Source organism: Montipora capricornis, chromosome 14 (assembly GCF_036669925.1).
Source record: "Montipora capricornis isolate CH-2021 chromosome 14, ASM3666992v2, whole genome shotgun sequence".
NCBI classification, from domain to species: Eukaryota; Metazoa; Cnidaria; class Anthozoa; order Scleractinia; family Acroporidae; genus Montipora; species Montipora capricornis.
This window is the reverse complement of record NC_090896.1, coordinates 11,093,832-11,102,804: the sequence shown is the minus strand read 5'-3', so window position 1 is coordinate 11,102,804 and position 8,973 is coordinate 11,093,832.

Genomic DNA, 8,973 nt, shown 5'->3' with positions numbered 1-8,973 from the left:
TGTTGGATTATGCACATGTACCTGCGTTGGAATGTCGGCGCGTAGCTTCTCTATTTTAGAGGCAAAGAAGAGAGAAAATTGTTGCACAGTTTTAGTAGTACTATCACAAGTTGGTGATGGTTTCTCTTTCTTGACGTGGAACAGACCATCAATGAGATGGAAAAGCTGATTTGGGTCCTTCTCCGTTATCTTATTGCGGTAGTAATTAATGATTAATGATTAATGATGATAAAACTGAGTTGATATTAATAGGAACTAGACAACAATTAGGTAAGATCAATGATGTATGCAATATCTCTGTAGGTGAATATGATATTTATCCTAGTTCGTGTGTTAGAAATCTTGGTGCATGGTTCGATAATAAGTTGCCAATGTCAATGCATTTAACTAAACTTTGAAACACCGCACTTTATCATCTACATAATATTAGAAGGATTAAGAAGTATTTTTTTCTCGCGATTCATTAATAACGCTTATTCATGCTTTTATCACTAGCCGTTTAAACTATTGTAGTGGACTTTTGTATGGCCTTCCTAAGTCGCAAATAGTTAAATTGCATCGTGTGCAGAATGCTGCGGCTTGACTTGTACTGAACTTAAGAATGAACTTCATTGGTTACCAGTACAACATCGTGTTCATTTTAAGGTCTTAATTTTAACATTTAAAGCTATTCATGGATTGGCGCCCAAGTATATCATAGAATTAATTAACATTAAGCCTAGATCTATATATAATCTTAGATCAAATCAAAGTTTATTGTTAGACCCTCCTAAAGGAAAAATGCTTGTCACTTTAGGTGATAGATCTTTCTCTGCTGCCGCTCCATATTTATGGAATATAGTTTGCCGGCTGAATTACGTGATATTCAGTCATTAGCTGTTTTTAAATGTAAGCTGAAAACTTACTTATTTCGTGTTGCTTTTAAAGCGTATCCTCTTTGATATTCACTGTAATCAGTATTGCTAATTAGTCTATTATCATTATTATAAATATTCTATTTTATTAATATACATGTAATTATTTTTACTCCTTTGAATTTTATTGTAGTATTTTAAGTTGTAAAGCGCTGTTGATCAGTGAATGTAAATAGCGCTCTAGAAGTTATTAAATTGTTATTATTATTATTATTTTTTTTTATTTTTTATTTTTTTTTAAGACAGAACTTGCCTCATTGCTCCGAAGAGGTCTTCGTCTGTGACTTTTGGGTTTTGAGTGAGTGGGCTAATTTTTGCACGGATTGTTTCATCACCGAGACCAGTTTCCAAGGCATACAGGAACAAGCAGTGCAGTGAGGAAGCATCATACTTAACCCTACTATCAGACTCTTTTGAAGCACTAATTACCTTCTACCTAATTGTGAGTGCTCTCATCAAAATCACTGAGGATCCTCATTTGGCATCTGGAAAAGGTTTGTTAGCAGCTGGTAAAGTTCTGTGGCATTTTACTCGTGAGAATGGAAGGCCAGAATCTTACCCAGCCCTGGGAAGGGTTAGGTCAGTCAAGTTTTTTACATAGCTTCTTAATTACAGGCCTGGCTGTATAACACGGACTACGGCACTAACTACCGATCTCACTCATAGATCGTTTTGCTGTAAAGCGCATTGGAATATGTAAATAGAAAATGTGCTACCATTACCATTACCATTACTTCCTTATCCGATTTTCCCTTGGCAAGCCCTGATTCTATTAGAGCTTGATAACCCAGCTTATCCTTCTGACCAGGGTCACCCACCACACCTTGTATTTTAAAATCCCTACGGAATATGTTTTGATCGTTCCTTCGTCCTTCACTGGGTCAGTAAGCTCTTCTTTCTGCATTTTGGCCATTTTTTTCACGACTTGTTGCTACTCATAATCTAATGTACCTTAGTTCTTCCTTGAGCATCTTTATGTCGCCTATGATTTCTAATTCTTTTGGCCGTAATTTTCTTCCATTCCCTCCAGTGGCAGTGGGCCCAAGTGTGTGATTAACCCATCGACATACTCAATTTTTCGTGTGATGACCCGAATAACACTTAATTTCCGATTGCTTTATATTGGCTGCGGCTGCACTAGGGTACTTAACCGGGTCATATCCAATTAGTTAACTGACATTAACCGGTTTAAAAGGTTACTTATGAATGCGGCCGCGTCTCCTCGGTGTTAACCGGCTTTTAACCGGGTTATGCAAACTAGCAATACATTTTCTTAGCCGGTTTAGGTATTTTTACTCTACCTCAGTGGTTAAGGTTTAAGGCAGGTCAACGTCGACAATCCGGCAGTTTCCTCAAACCAGTGCTGGTTTCGAGGGTATACCAAAACTTGCGGAGGATGTCGACGGCGATGAATAAGGTTTTCTCTTCTTCTACGCCAAATTAGCGGCATGTCACACAACTCAGCATTGGAAACCTGCGTAGACTGCATCAAATGAAACAAGGAGGGTCTGAGCCGAGAACACATAGCAATTAGCGTATAAAAAAGAAATTTAAAGTAGAGCAAATGATAACATGATCTCTCGTGTCCGGCATCGTGTTGTTCATGTAAATACGCCATATCACTTGCATTAAATCTTCAAGGACTGCAAATCCGGCCGCTAATGTAAGTTTAGGGAATTTTTTTAACTCGGTGATTAAAAGTTTAAGTTTAACCTGGTTGACTCGCTAACGGTGCGGCCGCACGCGCAGCCACTGCCAACTTTTCAACTTTAGCTTGAAGAGCAAATTCACATAACCTACTCAAGTCCAAGGACAAAATTTTGCGATCCAGGAGAATCAGTTTCTCCGCCGCCATTTTGCTCTTACTTGTAAAGAACACGATCAGAAACCTACTTTCATAAACTCCAATAAAACAGCGTTCCTCCCTTCCTACTATCCCACCCCCTACTATCTTATGACCAGCTGTGTACACCAAATGCTACTTTAAACAACTGCCTTAAACTTCAACCCCTTGCATCCCGCTCGACAAAACGTTGTTGTCCATCGAAACCAAAAATGAAAGTATAATGGCGGAGATACACGCAAGTCCTCGCACACAGTGATCAATCGACTGTCAAAAGAGGTACAAGGATCCAGTTTCTTCCACAGTCACTCCCGGACAGGCCCCCAGAAATGTTACACTGGAAATCCACCCAATGTTGAAGTATTCCACGTTTTAAACTAAGCTTTTTTCCACTTAACAATTTTTCTTCAAAAGCACATGGTGTCTTTTTTGACGTCACATGACGTTGCATACAGGTTCTAGTTCTCTTGCGCATTTCTATATCTAACAAGTTCCTGCCTCGCTGCCTCACATATTTTGTAAAACTCGCTAAAAAATTGAACAAGGCCTGAAAACGTTTGCAATTTCGTGTTGACAGTGATTCTGGCACATTTCAACATATGCACACCACGTCGCCATTCAAGGTTACAGGAGACAGCATCGGCAAGTTTTCCTGTCATCATTGTCTACTTCGTCAGACATACCATAACCGAACTCTCAACGCCGTATTGACCGAATGCAAAAATGGCTTCCAACAAATTATTCTTTTGTCTTTGTGTTCATTAGCCTAACTAGCCTCGTTCTTACGCGTAAAATTGAAAATAATTTGGGCTGTAAAACGAGGCTACTTAGGCTAATTAACACAAAGACAAAAGAATAATTTGTTGGCGGCCATTTTTGCATTCGGTCAATAAACTTATATTGAATTGTAGTACATTTATCTGCAACGAATGCTTTATAGGATTTTTGTGTGAAATGGATGTCCAGTCGTGAGCTGCTTTGTTTGACTGTGAAATTGCAGTCGAGTAAGCGAATTACAACGCTTTAGCTTGACTTTTTAATTAGTAATTTTTGCTGTTTTCTAAACTGAAGAGAGAGGTTGTAAAGATTATCAGTCAAACGGAAAATGTTCTGAAAGAGATTACTGTGCATGTAATCTCGGTTTAATTTAAGTTGTTGATTAAAATTGTTGGTTGTCGTTTCCAAGGCTTGTTTGTTTACTGCTATCAGCTCAGAGGTGTTTGATCACGGTAAACTGTAGACACTTATTAGGCGATTAATTTTGTATTTTATGCAGAAGCATAATTATTTCCATATACATTATATTGCTTTCTGTGGTTAGAAACGGTAGCTTCGATTTCTTCGATTTTAATCTATATATGATATATATAATGCGCAAATAACTTCTATAATGTGAACAATAGACCAAAAGGTAAGATCATGACAAGTATCGAATTCAAATATAGACGAAACTGTACTACATTTGACATCCCAATGGTCTAAGCAGTGGTTCACAGCCGCTTAACAAAAGAAAAACTAACTTTAAGACTAAAAACAGTCATCATTCGCAAGACACTTGAACAAGACAGAACAGTTCAACATCAGACACCGGTGATCAGTGGCGCTTAAGAGTTTGCCGGTTTCACTTGCAGAACTCCCATCGCATGAAGCGTCAATTTCTATTTAGCTAAATAGTGTTGGAATAAAACCTTATCCACTCGGCTCTTAAAAGATTGTATTCCACTGTCATGGATGATGCTGACGATGTTGTTCTGAAGGCTGTTCCAAATTTTACTTCCCAATCACACCTCAAACGCCCAAGGATATGCCCCCAGTTGATCAGTAAAATCTGTTGGTGTTAGACAAAGTAAGTCTCATAGGACTGCAGTGAAACATTTGTGAGCAGCTATTGCGTGGAGTCTTGTGCTACCATTTTCATAATCCAACAAGATAAACTCCATTTAAGTGCTATTTTTAACTCTCTTTGAGACTGTACAGACAATACTTATTTTATTTTCACATTGCTCTCAGTATTTAATTGCTGTGAACTGAGCAAAGGAGAGTGCCAAACAAATCAACTTACAGAGGCATTTAAAAAACATGTTGCAGAGGCAATGCATAAGTTATGTTGAGGAAACTGAAATAAATTAATCACAAAGTCATACTATCATACCTTTTTTACGTGCAAGATTAGGTGATTGTGGGGTTTGTAAATTATCCTTCCAGTTGAAATATAATTTAGATTCAAAAATACAACTGAACGGACTGGGAACTAAGGAATTTGATTGATTATGTATGTTGTATGTTGTAACATAAGAAACGTTAAATACATAAAATTTTATGCACTTCAAGCAAATGTTAACTCCCATTTTGTTCAGTTGTATTTTTGAATTTAAATTTATCTGTAATTGAAACATTAATTAATAAAAAGCGATATTAACCCGGGAAGCTCCACTCACCCGAAAGTGGCTTTCAGGTTTTCATGTTGTGAAGAGTTGCATACGCTCCTATCAAAATGCATGCTTTCTCTGATGTCATTCTAATTTCAGAATGGAGAAGCTGGAATCACGTCTTCCACCACCCAAATATTTGTTCGATAGCCCCATGGGTCTTTGTGTGGGATCTATTGAAGGCTTCCTGTTGGGCAGTGGATGGGTTTAGGTATGGTGTGATGAACTTAATGTACAATCTGTCCACATCGCTCTTCGGATGTAATGCTCCATACATTGTCATTTTTTTCCTGGATTTCCTATCCACGTCTTTCAATTCACTCTCTTTCCACTGTAGTATTCCTGCTCCATATCTGAATACCGCCACTGCCCATGTATTTACTGCTGTTATTTTGTTTTTCCCATTTAGTTTTGATTTTAGGATCAATCGAAGCCTTCGCTTATATTCCTTTATTGTTTTCTTTCTTATTTCATCATCTTTGATCTTATCCAATTCAATGATACCCAAATATGTGTATCCTTCCTTTTCAACCTCCTTCATTACTTCATTATTTGGAAGCATTATTCGTTCACATCTACATGTAACAACTTTCCCTCTCTTCATGGTAAGAATTCTACAGTTTTTTCATTCCGAACTCCATCCCAATATCAGTACTAAAGACATGAACAGTTCTCACAAGTGTATCAATTTATTCTTCACTCTTTGCAAACAGCTTCAAATCATCCATATATAACAAATGATTTAGCTTGTAGTCCAAGTTCTTTCTTACCTTCCTAAGTATCAGCGACAATGGTACCATACTCAAAACAAACAGTAGTGGCGACAGACTGTCTCCTTGAAATATCCCTCTTTTCACATTTACCTCCCCAAGATCTTCACCACTAGACGTCAGCGATAACTTCCATTGCTCCATACTCTTTTCCAACAAGTTTCTCACATTCTCTGCAATTCCAAACATCTCCATACATTCATTGATCCAACTATGGGGAACAAAGTCATACGCTTTCTTATAGTCTATCCAGGCCATGGATAGGTTGGTATGCCTTTTCTTAATTAAAATCTTTCAATACAGTCTTATCGATAAGTAATTGATCCTTTGTTTCACGGCTTCCCCGTTTACATCCTTTTTGTTCTTCTGGCAAGAGTTTCTCTCCTTCAAGATTATATGTCTCCTCCGCTATCATTCCCGTTAAAAGTTTCCACATCAGTGGGAGGCATGTAATTGGAAGATAGGTTTCTACTGCATTACCTTTTCTCGGATCCTTCTGGCAGAGTACAGTACGACCATATGTCATCCATGCACCTGGCTATCTTCTCTCATCAAGATTTTGTTCAACTGAATAGCAATCCGCTCATGAAGATTGCTAAGGTTCTTAATCCAATAACCTTCAACACCATCCTGGAATTTTCCAGTTGGCCATCTTTCTACATTTTTTCATTACCTTCTCTACAGTTATGACCACGCTTTCTTGAAGATGTTCTTTATTCTCCAACTCGTTTTTCAAATCTTTCAGCCATCCTGCCTCTCGGTTATACCCTTTTTCAACACTCCAAATATCGCCCCAAAATCTTTTACTGGGGGTGGTCTTCCGCATGTGGCACATCATTCCATCTTACCCCACCTCCATTGAATTCTGCAAATATCTTCTGATCAAAATCAAAAATTATATTTTGTCTGAATTCTTTAATTCTCTGCTCATATCTTCTCATTTTAGCACTTTTTGCAAGCATCCTTTGTTTCAATTCCTCAATTACAGTTTTCAACCCCTTACTTTTCACTCCGTATCTTTCATTTAATTCACTCAATTTACGTTTTTTCTTCAATCCCAATTCTCCTTTTGATTCCCTTTCGTTGACCTCTCGTTTCATCCTCTTTATGTCTCCCTCAATCCTTCGTTTCCATCTTGGTTCATTTTTCTTCCTATGCTCTGCTTTCTTCAATCCCAATCATCCGATGCTTTTCATTCATGTCGCCTTCAGTATCACCGATACTATCCTCTGCATCATTTCTTTCTTCTTCACCTGTCCCAGCATCAATTTCCACTGTCTCTGCTTCCACTGTGACATCTTGCCCTTCCCAAAGGTCATCCTGGGATTCATCTTCTACTTGTCATTTGATTATTTCCAGTTCAAGTTCTGATAGCCAGCCATTACTTCTGATTGCCCTTGCTTGGTCACACACACGTTGCTCCATTTATTCAAACTTCAAACATTCCACTGTCTCTCCATTCTCTAAACATTCTTTGTCTATATCCCCTAATAGGTTTACCTTCTTCATCAAACGGCTTACTTCTGTAAAAACATTCCATCACTACCTTGTTCACAATCTCTGTTCCATCTCATTCTAGCAGTAGCAGGATAACAACCGGGTCCCCTCTGCTGTGCCGGGGAACACCTGCCGGGCGATGGACCTTCACATCGCGTTCCAGTCCCTTTCACGCCGTTATTTTCAAAATTATGATTCAACATTTTTACCTCATTTGAGGTTTTAGAGATGATGATGATGATAATGATGATTATTATTATTATTAAATTGCAACCACGTAGCTTATGTTCCTCTTTCAAGTGTTTTCCAACAACAGAGTATTTATGTTTAGCGATTGGTTGAAAGAGATGCTGGGATGCAGTACATCCAACATACTTTGTTACATGAAATGTTCTCGACAAGTTAATTTCGCGAAATTCCCACATGACAGCATTGTCAAGTTCAAAATGTCAGTGTCGACTGTGGTGGTATTTGTGAATAAGATTGCGTAAATATAACTTGAAAAAATGGGGTAAAGTATTTATGAATGTAATAGGAACCAGTTGCTTATTGTTCTATGTGAAAAGTTTAGCACGAACAGAGTCAGATTGAGCGTTATGAAAAGCATCTCAAAAATGAGGCAGTCCAGCTTTTCTTCAAGATCGAAAAGTGCTTCAAAGGGTGGTGACTTCCAGGTTGTGTTTCTTCTCCAGATTTTTACCAATAGCTGATCTGTAATTACAAAGGCATCACTTTCTCCGACCGCAGTTATTTTTAGGACCCGGCCGGAATCGAATGCACGACCTCCCGCATAGCAGCCTGGGCCCGGTTGTTCGAAAGCCGATTAACTTAATCCAGGATTAGCGAAACTCCTGTTTCTTGTTTTCAACTTTTTGTTGAAAGTTTCTTTTGCTTATTTTTGTTTTTCAAGATTAAATTCTTCTAATGTACAGTTGTGCCGAATATCAGCGTTGAACAGCATTTGGGAGTAGAAAAATAAACTGCTTGGTTAATGTTTAATCCGGAATTAGCGTTAATCGGCTTTTGAACAACCGGGCCCTGGCCATGGTGAGCAACCAACTGAACCACCGGTACGGAGGAATGGAAAAAAACTGACTGAGACAATTTTATGGGGCAAATATATTTGATCGTGTAGATAACACAATAAATACTAGTTGACAATTCACAGTTAACTGGGTCAGCAATGCCTTTGGAGAGATAAAGAGAAACAGGGCGAGGTTGCCTGGTCGTTCTCCAATGGCGCGCGCACGAAGAGGCAGGAATTTGCCACATTTTATGTGACGAGTCGTCTAGACGAGCAATTTGACAACTTTTATTTGTCACATAAAAGCTAACACGCCAGCTTTTCAGCAAATACAGTTGTCACACAAAAATTGGCCAAATTTCCTCGTCCATTGTCACATAAAAATTGCTCGTGTAAACGGGGCTTTACCAACTTAAAGAAACTCTAGAAAATGCAGAAGCCGCGTTGAGGTTTTAGTTCTGTTTCTAGATACGTCTAATTTTTGTTTTTGTTCTGT